Genomic DNA, 14,494 nt, shown 5'->3' with positions numbered 1-14,494 from the left:
TAGTGCTATATTGCCACAAAAATTAGAAACTTTTGTGAGTTAAGAATTGCTAAAAAGCCCCCATGAAGCAAACCTACATATGTGGTAACATAACTTAGTTTTGTCTATAGCACACACCAATGGTCTTATCTGAAGTAATTTTCTAACTTATCTAGTTGTAATGTCTGAAGTATAGAGTCTATACTCTGTACTGATGTGTGATCAGTTACTCAGAAGCCACATCTAAAACTGTCACATCTCTGTAAGTTTGTTGTGAAGCCTGAATTACATTTGTTGGGAAGATTTTAGATGTTTTCCAAAGGTCTTTTATCCAGTCACATATTTTAACTTGTCATAGGATGCAGAGCAAGAGCATACACAATAGTAGTACCCGTAAACTGGAGCAGCTAAATGACATTCAGCCATCAGCCATTTTATCAATTATGTGTACTGTGAGAAATGCCTGTAATTCTACTATTTTAATTAAAATTATTACTGATTTAAAATAATCATTTAGTGCATTACAAATACTTCTGAGTCATTTCTTTGTTTTAATACATGTGTATGTCGAGAAACTTGCAAATGATTTGAGAAAAATTGCAGATTATAATTTTGTACTTTGCTTTTTTGTTGGAAGTAGCTTCCTTTGGTTTACAATGAGATCATGGATTGAGCCTCTGAGACATGCAAAAGAACACAGTATACTCATTTACTGTAAGGCTACACAGGTACACGCTTTGCATCGATTATCATCTCCTAATGGCCTCTCAGGGTTTTACATTAAATCAGCTCTAATCTGAGTCAGCAAGACAGAGAACAGATAATAGTCTGATCTCTCTCTGTCTAGATGTGGCCCAGGACAGTGAACAAGGTTGTTTTTTTTTTTTACTTTATCTTCCTCCTCTTCTTCCTCTTTGTGCCACTACTACCATGAACAACAGTGATCTGTCTTCCTCTAGTCAGACCGCTTGTCACTGATCACTAATTACCCAAAAGCAGGATGACTTGGCAACGATAGTGGCCAAAGAGATTCCTACACTAATGGCGACAACAAAAACTGTGTCTCTTTAGTTGTGCCTGATGATATTCATTGCTCTTGTTAACAAAAAAAAAAAAAAAAGTGCGTCTCATGAACAAACCCTTATCGCCCAGTCTCCTGTGGCTGTCGCTCCCTTTGACTGAATTATAAAATTTCCTGTATTTCCTTAGAAGCTTCATTTCATTTAATGAGACTTTGTACTGTGTGAGACCCCACAGTGTGTTGTTCCTCCCTCTGTACACATCTCTGAATTGAAGACAGACAAGACAAGCTCTGACTTACTGCTATCAGATCTTCCTCTCTTTGGTGAATGTGCTTCATAATGTAATGAGGCGATTTAGCAGGGAATGAAGTCAATGAATTATACATCCACATAGCCGTTCGCGATGAACCTGAATTAGAATTTCCAATGGAGAAATTGTGGGATGAATGGGCAGTAAGGAAGCTGAAAGACGAGGATATGAGAGGAAGGAAAAGAAAGAAGGGAAAGGTTGATGGGTCAGTAGTTAATGGGCTTAAAAATGGAAAAATGTAATCAAAGTCAAAGACAAAATTTTCTTCTGAATGACAAATAAGACCTCCCAAACAGCAGCTTAGATGACAAAATGTCAGTGGCGCATTTTGTTGCCGCATACACTGTCATCAAAGTGACACAGAAAATGGATGTCATTTTCACTCTCATTTGGGTGTTTGTCAGTCCCCTCTGGGTGCTGTGACGCAGCGGCCAAATGCTTGTTCCTCTCCTCGGTGACACTGGAAAGATTTCAGGTTGGTGATGATCGATACGGCACGCTGTGACATGGCACTCAAAGTCAAGTCATTAGGCTGAATGCCACCATCTAAGTTCAATCAGATAGGCTTTAGCTGCCTCATTCGCTCAGTCTTAGCTGAGTCACAAGCTGCTGGAATGAGCTTCACGCTGAACCACAGATCACCCCACACCTGCACTTTCCTCACAATCATCACTTCTGTTCCACGAACTGCAGTGTTAGCATCGGCATGTCAGGTAAAGACTTGTGACACAGGGTCATTTCTTCAGGCTGCTCTCCATCTGTAGATGTCAGGAAGCAAAGTCGCTCATGCAGGTGAGACTCGGAAGTTGTGTAACTCCATCAGAAGAGCTGTGCAGCTGCGGCACCCCACCAGCCTTTTTCTTATATAGTTGCTGAATAATTCAAATGTTGCATGTTTGGATTATTTATGTTTATGTTATATTCCTGAAGGATGCTCTGTGGATATCAGTGGGAAGTTTGCATTGCCTTTTCTGGGCAAAGTGACAGTGCTTTTCCCTGCCTTCTCTGCAGAACAATCTGCTGTCCTGGTAAAGCAACTTCCCTTCTGCAGAAACAGTGTGGTGTGACTCCAGAGGGTACCATTAACTTACACTGCCCAAAAGTATTAGTTTTCATTGTTGTGGCTCAGTAATCCAGCTCAGTGGATTTGAAATATTACAGGAACCATGAGACTGAGCTTTTATCCCCTACTGCTGCTCATGTGGTATGCAGGCATTATGTAGAGTATTTGCAGACTGTAGTATTATATAAGTTTCTATGGGTTATAATCATGCCTTTTTTCATCAGAATGGTCAAATACAAAAACAAGACAATGTTAGGAGCTTTGTAAGGCCTTGAGCTAAATACACTGTAAAATAAAATAAAATAAAACAAAAAATAATCAAACAGGTTGAATAACTGGCAGCAATGGAAGCTAAACAAAAAAATGAAGAATTAAGACAATAACAACAACAATAAGACAATATTCTTATTCAAAAATAGTGCAAAAGTATATGCAATATGTGACAATTTACAGTACAAACCAATTATTTATCAGCTTTAGACGGCAGAAACAACACTGTATAAACAATATTAAAAAAATGATAATTTTCAGATATCTGTCATATTACAGACAAAAAAACAGAAGAGACCAAAGTTATTTTGTGTAAAATTAGGATTATTTGTACAGTTTGTTATCATAGTGACAGTGTTAGCATGCTGATCTTTGGGAATCAGTGTTTGCTATGGTCACTTAACATCTTAGTATCTTACCATTTTCTAATTAGCTAAAAGCATAGCACACATACAGCTGAGGCCATCTTTAGTGTTAGTTAAATTATTACGCATTTATTATGCCTCCACCTGACAAGAATGTGAATGCTAAATTCAACAATTCACCTGAATAATATTAATAAATGTGCAGCCAGAGGGACAGAAACAGAAAAGCTCTCGACTAGCAGCTCAGTCACCAATCTTCCTTTGTGATTCTATGTGCTTCATTCGCTAAGACTGAAGGTAGAAAGTAACTGAAATGTGCTGAAGCTGGCTTGTGTGAAAACCTGGCAGAGCATCACCAGGAAGCTGCCAGACATCTGCTGTTACCTACAGGTCAAACGCTAAAGCCTGTCATTGACAGCAAAAGATTAGCATCTCAGTAGGAAAGAGGAAGATGTTGTGCAGATTTACGTTCGGTTCTAGCTATTCTTCCATAGTTTATCTGATTAAGCCTTTTACTACCAAGTATTGTTTCATTTCATATCCAATCTGCTGCAGCAAAGATCTAAGAATGCACCAAAATGTTGAATGAAATGGTGCTCACAGTCTGTCTAGTTCAAAGACAAAATCATCTCGAGTGCAGTCCTCCAGCAAGCTAATGCTCGATTTGGCAGTTTTAAACAAAATAAATCTGAATCCACAGCATGTAATGGTGTCTTCCTTTGCCCATCCTCCACCTCTGTGCTAAGGTTCACTAAATGTAGCTCAGAAGTTTTTGCATAATCTTGCTTTTAGACAGACAAAATCAACAGCGCTGAAATCATACCCGACCAAAGATCTCGACTTAGTGTGTGACTCGGAAGCTTTTCTGTACGATATTACAACTGCTGCACTGCTGTCATAAAGCCAGGAAATAAAAAAAGTGCAGATTTCATTGCCCTGTGCTGTGAGGATCTGAGACAGAGATTCTCCCTGTGTACATACACGCATTCAGTTGTGTACGGCTTAAAATCTTTGTTTGCCAAATGTGCCTTTCCTTTGACAACAGAGAGCTGTGCCGTCTGTTTCTGATAGTAAACAATTCTCAGTTTAGGAATTTATATGCTGCTCTTGAGGATTCGGAGCTTGTAACAGTGTTTGAGCAGGTGGCCCTCATTGTTTTGCTCAGGGCCTCTGACAGGACGCACAACTGCTGACACGATGTTGTCTGCAGCAGCAGTGAACCGGGGACCTCATAGGTGTGGGCCCGGTCCTGCTCCTCTGAAGCTGCTGAAGCTGATGTCAGGGGATGTTAGCTGATGCCAGTGGACAGTTTTCAGAGCTTTTGGACCGCCGGGACAGATGTGGGATGATGACTTCCTCAGTTCCTGAAAGTTGTGACTACACAATATCTGCCAGCCCGCTGACTTCTCAAAATTATGTTTTGGACAGCTTTATAGGTTCTGGGTTGAGCTGTGCTCTCATGAAGCTTTACATTTGAGCTGGGTTGAAGTGCACACAGTCTGACAGCCAAATACAAGGAGAAATCTTCTTCTCTCAACCATTCACTGTCTGTTCTGTTTACCGCCACATCTATCACTTCCTCCTCTGCAGCCCGGACACGTACTTTTTGGTTTCTCAGCGGTCAGTTTGGATGGATTGTGATTAGCATATCCCAACAATAGAAGCTGATTGTTTGTGTTACCGCCGTGTTGAACATTTCACTTTCTATTGATCTGCCATCGATTAACTTCTAGGTACCACTGATCGAAGGGCGACTGTGTTCATTTCAGCCGTGTGGCTATTTGTATTGTGTTTGTTGACACGGTGGAAGAAATGCGGCTGGAATACAATACTGTTGTATCATGACCTGTGCACTGTTTTTCACATGATCTGATCCCGTGTGCTTTCAAACAAGCGTAACAAGCTGAACTTGCATGAACACTACATGCATTTTTAAAAGGTTGGTGGCTTTTTACATGTGATTTATTTATTTTGCCCTTCGTCCTACTTTATGTAAAGGATGAGTTTGACCATATTCTATGTTTTTCTTACTGTCAAGAATCCCTTGAAAAGACCGAAAATTGACAGCAGGTCACAAACTTCTGCAGTTTTTAGCTTTTTACTCCTAACAGGACTGCATGTACATTTTTGGGGACTCTTTTAGTGGCAGATTAAGTTGGTGTTTGAATGAGTATTCACAGCGCCAAGACAGTATGTTTAGAATTCACTCAGACTAAGCTATAATGCACTGTAATACGAGAACATGTCACCTGTTGCATTGATGCACGTTGGTTTAGGGAAAACAATGTCTTTGACACAGAGGAACAAGGCCTAACATATGGTTAATCCTTGTTAATCGGATCAATGATTTGCTGCTTTTAGTGGTTTTCTGGTATTAAGTTAAAAACAATATAAATTTAAAATATCACCAAAATGACCCTCTAACAGAGAGAACATAATTAAACAATGCTGACATACAGTGCACACTACAGTATAAGCATCTTGCTAATTTACAGCCCCTATTCCATCCTGATTAGGCCTTTTAATGCAATAGCTGACAGCGGGTCGACAAAAACATTTTTTTTCTGCCTGGTTTTCAAGATAAGTACATGCACTGCATTAACAGAACATCATCCCTGTCCATCCCACTCTCTCTTAGTACAAACAAGTGGAGCAGTACATGTCCTTCCACAAGCTACCTGCTGACTTCCGACAGAAAATCCATGATTACTACGAGCACAGATACCAGGGCAAGATGTTTGACGAAGAGAGTATCCTGGGAGAACTCAGCGAGCCTCTCAGAGAGGTGAGACTGAAGAATAAGACATTTAATCTCAGTGTGCAATTTTACTACTGTATGTTGCAAGGATTTTCTTTCTGAGATACAAGATAGATTTACACGCTTACCTTGTTGCATGCAGAAGGAAACACTTGATTTACACATTTGACTGTTTGTGTTTGCACCAAACTTTGTGCCTTTTCTTAGGAAATTGTCAACTTCAACTGTCGCAAGCTGGTGGCATCGATGCCACTGTTCGCCAACGCAGAGCCAAACTTTGTAACAGCCATGCTGACTAAGCTACGTTTTGAGGTGTTCCAGCCCCACGATTACATTATAAGAGAAGGCACCATTGGCAAGAAAATGTACTTCATCCAGCATGGAGTCTGCAGCGTCATTACCAAGGGAACCCTTGCAATGAAGCTCTCCGATGGCTCTTATTTTGGAGGTTTGGAGATACATTTTTTTTACTCTTACACGATTTTTTTGGTGATGCTGTTTTTGCCTTTGTTTTTTTAAGCGGTTGCATTTTCTCTTTCCCTGTTTCAGAGATCTGTTTATTGACGAGAGGTCGGCGAACAGCCAGCGTGCGAGCAGAGACTTACTGTCGGCTCTACTCACTGTCTGTCGACCACTTCAATGAGGTGCTGGAAGAATATCCTATGATGAGACGAGCCTTCGAGACTGTTGCCATTGACCGTCTAGATCGAATAGGTAACAAAAAAACAAATAATATCAAAGCAAAATTTCAGATTCAAAGCAGAGCGGAAATAAGAAGATTAAATTGGAACGTGGGAAATGTTCCTTCGTGAGCTGGACTTATGGGTACATTTATGCTGTCAGACATATGACTAGCAGTATGAAGGCATGTAGCATTTGTATGCTATGTATCAACAACTAAGTCTCTGCAGTTGAGTCCCTTTTTAATTAAAAAGCTGTGAAACGAATCTCTTGCACAGAAAACAAAAGGAAATGTTTACAGAATATTAATGTTGAAATAGGCAGTAAAATGAGCTGCACTGTTCCCTCAGAATGACACAGGACACTGTAACAGTAGATGACAGTACAGGGTGACACATCCACTTTCCTCAGGGTTTGTCCTGCTGGAGAATGTACCTTGTCTGAAGGACATCATATGCTATATGTAACTCATATTGTTCTCTTTTAAACCCTCCTATTTCCATGTATTTACACTTTGTTCAGCTTATCCCTGTCTTGTCCTTTTCTCTTTTCTGCTCCCTAAGTTTGCCTTTAATAATTAGTCCATGTTTTCATTTCCCCCTGCAGGTAAAAAAAACTCCATCCTGATGCACAAGGTTCAGCATGATCTCAACTCTGGTGTTTTCAACAACCAGGAGAATGAGATGATCCAGGAGATCGTCAAGTACGACCGTGAGATGGTGAAGCTGGTGGACCTGCAGCGGCCGCGGGCCATGTCTATGACCCCCTCTATCGGCGGCATCTTTGCTCCTCCTGGTCAGCCGCCCACAGGCTCTGCTATCGCCACCCTCCAGCAAGCTGTGGCCATGAGCTTCTGTCCTCAGATGGCGAGTCCTTTGGTGGGTCCAGGGACTCTGCAGTCCCCTCGTATGGTGCGAAGGTTTCAGGTTATGCAGAACCTGTCCAGTCCGGTTTCCATGTCTCCTCTTCAGTCTCAACCCCCTCAGACGCTCGGAGGGGCGTTTGGATCTGCAATTTCGAGCCCACCGGTCCAAAGTCCCGCTGGCAGCTACAGGACGGACTTTCCAGTACATGGCGAGCGCAGGACCCTCCGGGTCCCAGTTGTCCCTAGTACAGCACCATGCACCCAGCCCCACACAGACCCAGCAGAGGCCTGCCTCACACAAGAGCACCCACTCCCTTCATACGGGCAGCTTGAGTCAGGATACCCGAGCCCTGTCTGCCTCCCAGCCTTCACTCCCTCAGGAGGGAACACCACAAGCTGCCTCCGCAGCCCCCAGTCCTCCGCCCTCCACCCGCGTCTCCAACACCTCCATTGGCCCCCCACAGCCTCCTCACCCGAGTATGCCAGGGCCCTCGGGGGTGGGGAGATCAGCGGGTGCCCAACAGAGGGTGGCCTTTGCCTCCACACCTCCTCCCGGTGGACCTGCTGGAATGGGGGCAGTAGCAGCAGCTGCTGGATCAGGACCTCCAGAATCTGGAGTTCCCAAGAAAGATTCAATTGTCAGCCTTCCAGAGCTAGACTCTGCCAGATCCCGGCTGTCTTCCAACTTGTGACCCTGGTAGAGTTCAGGAAAGAGGCCTTTTTTGTAGGAGAATCTGTTTGGTTTAGGTCAATCCAGCTGATCTATCAGCCTGCTACATGACCAATCAGCTGCTGCCAGCGCCACCAGTCATTCGACCTGGATGCACTGTGTGCTGGTGTCAGCAGAAGGAAAAGAGCTACTCAAAGTCTTGAGACACTTTGGCTAGGAGGAGTCTATACAATTAAACTAGTATAACTTAAGGTTGGACTGGTCTAGTCTACTGTGCCAGCACCTTTAGTCTTAGTATCACCCCTTTCACTCTGCTTCCAAACACCTACTGTATATCGCTGTCTTTACTGTAAAGATATGAAGAAAAGTACGATTAATGTAACTATTGCATACTGTGTAGAATCCATGCAATGCAATCTAGCAGGCGCTGGACTTAAAAATGAAAATCAGGGACTTGAGGTCAAATGACAATGACATTTTAAGCGTTCAAAAGTGTTTTGAGTGTAATTTTTCTGTATAAGCTGTTGTAGCAAAAGAACACATCGCTCTTCATATTGTTTAAAATAGTAGTGGAAATAGTGTTTTAGACCGCTGGTCGATCTTACATCGATGTGTAAATAGTTGATGAAAAAAGTACGGAAGGATATTATATTCATTGTATCTACCCAAACCAAAGTTGAGCTTGAACACCAAGTCTGGTCGTGTCTGTATCAACTAAAAAAGAAACATAGAAGAAAATGCCATTTATTTAACTGCCTTGATTCAACGTTAGAAGCCATATATTTGGTTTGTGTGTATGTATATATGTGGGTGTAAGTTTGTGTGCGTGAGTTTGTTGATACGTTTTGGTTCCATTTTCAGAGAATGGACTCACACTGTCTACACTGCTTTGTCAAGCACGATTGGTCTGACATGCTGACGGCGGCACTGACCTGCTTTCATGAAACATCTGGAAAGCGGTCAGCTGTTTGTTTGGCGCACTGATTGTAACCCAGAAGGCAAAGGTGGTTAAATAATCTGAGCTTTATCGAAAGGAAACATTTGTGAACAACCCATACTGTATACTTGCTTGTTTCTGTCTAGGTTTATTGATTAACACATGCAATATAATTCTGCAATACTCTACCCCGCCTATATATAAATATATATGAATATAAATATCTATACATATGCTGTACAGGAAAGTGAACTTCTTTCTTTTTCCTTTTGTTTTTCTTTTCAATGTGAAATCTTAAAGAATCCAGCAGCTATTGTGGCTTCACTTGAGGTATTGTAATCCAGTGACCATGTTGTTACCTTAACCAAAAATGTTTGTGGGAATGAAAGAACATGCAGTGTCATTTTCCTTTTAAAACAGACGGGACAAACTGCTTCAAACTGGTTTAGAGTCACAGGAGGAGTCCATGCTTGAGTTCAGCAAGTCAGATCCTCGAAAACGTCACTTTAAAGCCCATTTTAAGATATCAAATTGTAAGATGAACGGGGCTGGCTGGGTGGGTTAGGATGGGCACCAACGCCTCACTTGTAAAAAAAAAAAAAAAAAAAAGTATTTGCTCCATATGGAAGTCTCTGTGTGCCCCATTTCACCCCAAAACTCCTGTGAATGTCTCAACATTTCGATCCATAACAATCCCTCAGTTCAAATTCTGGGATTGGGTTGAGGCTTTGGTTACATTTATTCTAAAGATACTGTTGAACCTAAGCTCCTTCTCCTGCTGAATGTATGCCATATGAGAAGGAAGACAGCTAATCAGATATAAACTGCCATGTAAATAAAGGGACAGAGATTTAAAGAGGCTTTTATGATGCAAAGGGGTTGTGGGATTGCTGTATGTGTTGCTGAGTGTCTGTGTGATCTTTTTAGATTTGATGATGCTTCTCTGGGTTGAACGTTGCTGTATTTAACCTGTATGCTACAACCCAATCCCTAGATCTAACAGGAGAGGATTATTTCTTTTCTTTTTTTTTTCCGTTTATCTATTGAAGTTGAGCGAGAGCGAACCACTTTGAACTCCTCGGTCCAAAGCGAGCACTGAGGACATCCAGTTAAGCACCTTGTGTTGCACTACAACCTTGTCATCAAAATGAAAATCGATGCTCTATTCTCTTAAAATGGTTGCAGTACTTCTCCCGCACCCATTATCTGGTTAAACTGTAAGGATGAAAAGTGAATCTAATTGGGAAACAAAATAGGCAGCTGATTCATTGTGCTAAACAAACACGGCAACCAACTTTTTCAGCTCGGAACATCGATCCGGAGCCAAACTGTAAAATCAATGCGATGGACATTTCACTCAGGTTTGCTACCTTTCCAGAGAGATGTATTGATTGCCGCTGCGTGGCTTTCCATTGATTTATGTAGACTTGTCTATCCTCCCATAATCAACTTGTTGATTTAACCATGCTGAAAGATTCCCCTTGAATTTTGATTGGCTCGGAAAAGCACGGAGGATAACACTTAGATTGTCATTAGTGTAACTCTCTGCTGTTTGGTTTTGATCTCCAATCCTGAGAGCTGTTTAAATCTTGAAACAAGGTGTAGGTGATTGTTTTTATCCAAGGGCTTCATTATATGGCTTGTAAATCTTGGCTCATCGTTACTGTAGAGAACCCACATTTTCCCTTTTGTGTTTGATCAATAACATGCACTAAACCCTGTTCTTTGTCATACCTGGGTTACAATGCCGTGACCCGCTTCATCAGCAACACGGGAACTTTGTATTGCTTTTTTCCTATGGGAAAGGTACATGCCAAAATGCCAATACGATTGTGAATGAAGTCCATTTGAGTCAGTGGCTGTTGTGTGCTTCAATACTGTTCCAGTGCAATCAATTGGTCCTCTTCCCTGTTCCTTTGTGCTAATACCAGAGTTTGCCCTATTAAGCTGCTATCAGGACTGTGCTGATATTATTTGAATGAGTCCACAGTCAATGAGAGCAAGATGGAAGGAGAGTCAAAGAGCTAATGTTTCAGGCAATATCAGCCACCGTCTCTGTTTCATTGCATCCATCCAGTAAGATATGTAGTGTGTAATTCACTCCCACTCAAAGGATGGCATCCCAGACACTTTGATCAGTACCACTCTGTTTGAACCCGCAGCCATGATGCTGATACAGCTCTGGCCAAGCACATACTTCTGTCAGTAATCTGTTTTGTGTCTGTCACAAGTGTGTTCAGTCAGTTGACTTGGAGCCGCTGTCGACAAATTGTGTGTGCGTGACATAGCGCTGTGTTTGCCTGATGACGGTGGGTTCAAAGTGTGATTGTTTATTGGTTCTTCTTCTGGACCTTGCTGTGAAGTGGGATTGAAATCCCCTCATACATGTTTGACACTGACTGACAATTATTGAGAATATCTAAGTTTCAAACCTCTCATTCTTGCTGTACCAGATATTAAGGGTACTGAATGCCTTGGTGTTGATATGTTAGCAAATCAGGGTATTATTTTTGTTTGTGAAACTGTCTTTGATTTATTGGTATATTTCATTTGGTTGTTGTTTTAAAATTTGTTTTTACAATGTGCCCCATGCACACGGACTGTATATACCTTGTGCCTAGTACATCTAGTTTCCACATAGTCTATTTTTGTGGTATGTATGTGCCTGTAAAAATGCAAATATGTGTTTTTATTTTCAACTTGCAATATATGTAAAAAACCATTAGATGAAGACTAGTATTGCTGAATTACAATGACAATGTCAGTATATATAATTTTCCCTGATACGGGAAACACAAAATTGCACATTTTTGTTGGTTTGAGCCTTCCAACACCATGCGCGCTGTACTCTGTACTTTCATGTTCTGTACATATGGTATACACAGAGATGTGGGGCACATTGTTGTGTTTTTACCACAACCTGCTGTATAAGAAACATTTTCTACAGTGAGAGGGTGAGCTCTGACAGGCTTCTGGTGGATATCGGCAGTCTAGACGTTAGCTTAGATGACCTGCTTGCTGCAAAGAGCCAAAAATTATGGAAAGTAATAATTAAAACTGTGGAGATGTTTGCACAATATCAATAGAGTAACAAAAGTAGACTGTGCACATGCTGGAAAACTGTTCTCAAACTATACTGTTGCACAGTTCTTTTCACTCTGATGCTGGTTGCACACTGATCTGGTGTTTGCCATTAAAGAAAGAAAAAAAAAGTTCTCTCCAAGGCTGAATTTGACTCATGAACCACAGCAGTCACGAGCTTGACCCCCGGTTGAGTTACCTTGACAGATAATAGCAGAGTGCATGCTTGTATTTTTCTTATCTAGGCAGAGTTCTGTGTATGATTCTTAGTGGGACCTTCAAATCTAGACATTGTCGTGTACCAGCTACTGTACAATGATTTTATTTAGTCTAACCGTTAAAATTTTGTGTCGTAGCTACTGTAGCCTGCTTAGCTTACCTAAGCCTTCTCTCTGCTTCAGGACTCTGTGTGCTTGAGTTTGTGTGTGCGTGTGTGTGTTCCTGTGCCTTTCCTTCTATAATGTTGGTCCCACTTGAGAATATGATGCCATTTAGGGGTTTGACACCCACATGAAGCTGAGAGAGATGCCAGCACAAGCTGGAGAGTCTTAAATGGTCATGATTACATTTGTTCTACAAAAAAGGAAACCACCAAAAAAAAAAACCACAACAACAAACACAGTATTGCTCTTAGAAATTACTCTAGCACATCCCTAGACTTAGTAGCATTCCACAGCCTGCACGAGCAGCTCAGTGTGGGCATCCAGACACACTTTACCAGCACCATGTAGACAACAGCACAGATATCGGACACAGCATGTGTTCTCTCTCTGTCTCTCTCTTTGGAGGCCAGTCTGCAACCATCTCAGGCTGTGCTCGGCTTTTGCTCTTAACAATAAGGTATTTCAGAACTCCAGCTCTGTCTAAGTTGATGTCTCTAAATCCGGGGACAATTCAGCTCCCAGCCCGAGCCACGGTGCTATCAAGTCAATCTGAAAGGATCAAGAGGGCGGTTGCCTGGGATGATGTTTTGTCTGAGATGTGCGGCTCGTGGCAAAGGCGTGGGGCTGATTTGAACCTGTGTCTAAAAAGGCTGTCTTGTCCACCACCTCTGCTGGCCGAGAACACAGAGCCACACCCTGGTCTCTCTCAATAAGCTGGTCTGTCAGTCAGTGGCAATGTTGTTTAAGCGTTCGTAAACAGACGATACATTGTTGTGCAATAAAAAGATGAGCGCATTGGCATACTTATATCTGCGTGTGGACTTTTATTTGTCTGCGTCTCTGTTGCTTCGAATGCTATGTGTGTATGAAGCTGTAAAATATACCAGGTAACACACGTGCACGCAAACACACACACGTCAATCTTATTAATCAGCAGCCAACCCCTCCACCCACATCCTACCCCACATCAGATGAGATCTTTCTCTCTCTGCAGACAGGAGCTCTGCTGCATCTCTGATGAGATGTCTGAGCTCAGCCTAAGAGCTTTCCGCTTGTGTGTGTGTGTGTGTGTGTGTGTATGTGCATGTGAACACCAACACATGGCACCACACAGCAGTAAGGGAAATTTTTCCAGTACCTAAGAGGGTGTGCATGTACATGCAAGCCCCAGTTTTGTATTTGTCTAACGGAGAGAGAGAGAGTAAATGAACCAGTGGCAGGAGTGTGTGTGAGAAAGGGTGGATGGGTGTGTGCGTCACAGATGAGGGCAGTCCAAGGACACACTCCTCTGGCAGCCTGGGAGCAGCATCCAGCCATTCCCTCTCTGTCTATATCCTTTCCTTTCCACACACATACACACACACACACACACACACACACACACACACACACACACACACACACACACACACACACACACACACACTGGTGTCTGGCTGCTCAGTGATTATGCATGACACACTGAGATAGAAAGATTAAGATTACATGCAAGGTGAGATTTCGGCACAAGAGCCAGTCATGTTGCCTCCTCAGATCTACATGTAGCTGGTACAAATGTGGGTGAGGCCATCCGCAGTGCGTGTCCGTACTTTTACCTTGACGTGACATAATGTCCTCTCTCTTGCTCTATCGACACACACTCGTTCTCTCTCTCTCTTTCTATTTCATTGTAATTCAATGAGGAAGCAATGTACTGATAGTGGCTGCAGGCAGATACTACACCAAGTTGTGAAGCTATATGAGTGCGAGTATATAGTTTCATCCTGTATATGTCTGAGGATTGTCCTCTACCTCGTTTCCTCTGCAGTGCTGGTCCTCTGCTTTGTCCCTGGCTGTCCTACTTCAATTAATCATATCAGCATCTCCTGCACAACCCCCCTGGCTGTTTACTTCCAGAGGGCAATTTGCTTATTTAGCTCCTTACTAGTATCCTCATCCCTTCCCATCCATCTTCATCGCTCTCCTATTTTGTCCATTTTTAGAGGCTAAAAATCATTTGTGTGTCCCCCCCCCGGATCGTCTCACTAAGCAAAACGTGCATTCACAAAAACAGGGCCGCTTTGTTGTTTGCTGTAACATTTGCAAGTGTTTCTTGTGAATGTGCACAGAA

At 42.3% G+C, this 14,494-nt stretch overlaps 1 pseudogene; it reads left to right on the top strand.

Moving 5' to 3' along the window:
* The window catches only part of LOC111572319 (potassium/sodium hyperpolarization-activated cyclic nucleotide-gated channel 2-like), a 35,726-nt pseudogene extending 22,535 nt beyond the window's left edge, over window positions 1–13,191 (top strand).
* Window positions 13,192–14,494: the final 1,303 nt, after the last annotated feature.

The sequence above is a fragment of the Amphiprion ocellaris genome, chromosome 10, assembly GCF_022539595.1.
Source record: "Amphiprion ocellaris isolate individual 3 ecotype Okinawa chromosome 10, ASM2253959v1, whole genome shotgun sequence".
Taxonomy (NCBI): Eukaryota; Metazoa; Chordata; class Actinopteri; family Pomacentridae; genus Amphiprion; species Amphiprion ocellaris.
This window is presented reverse-complemented; position numbering and strand designations above follow the sequence as displayed.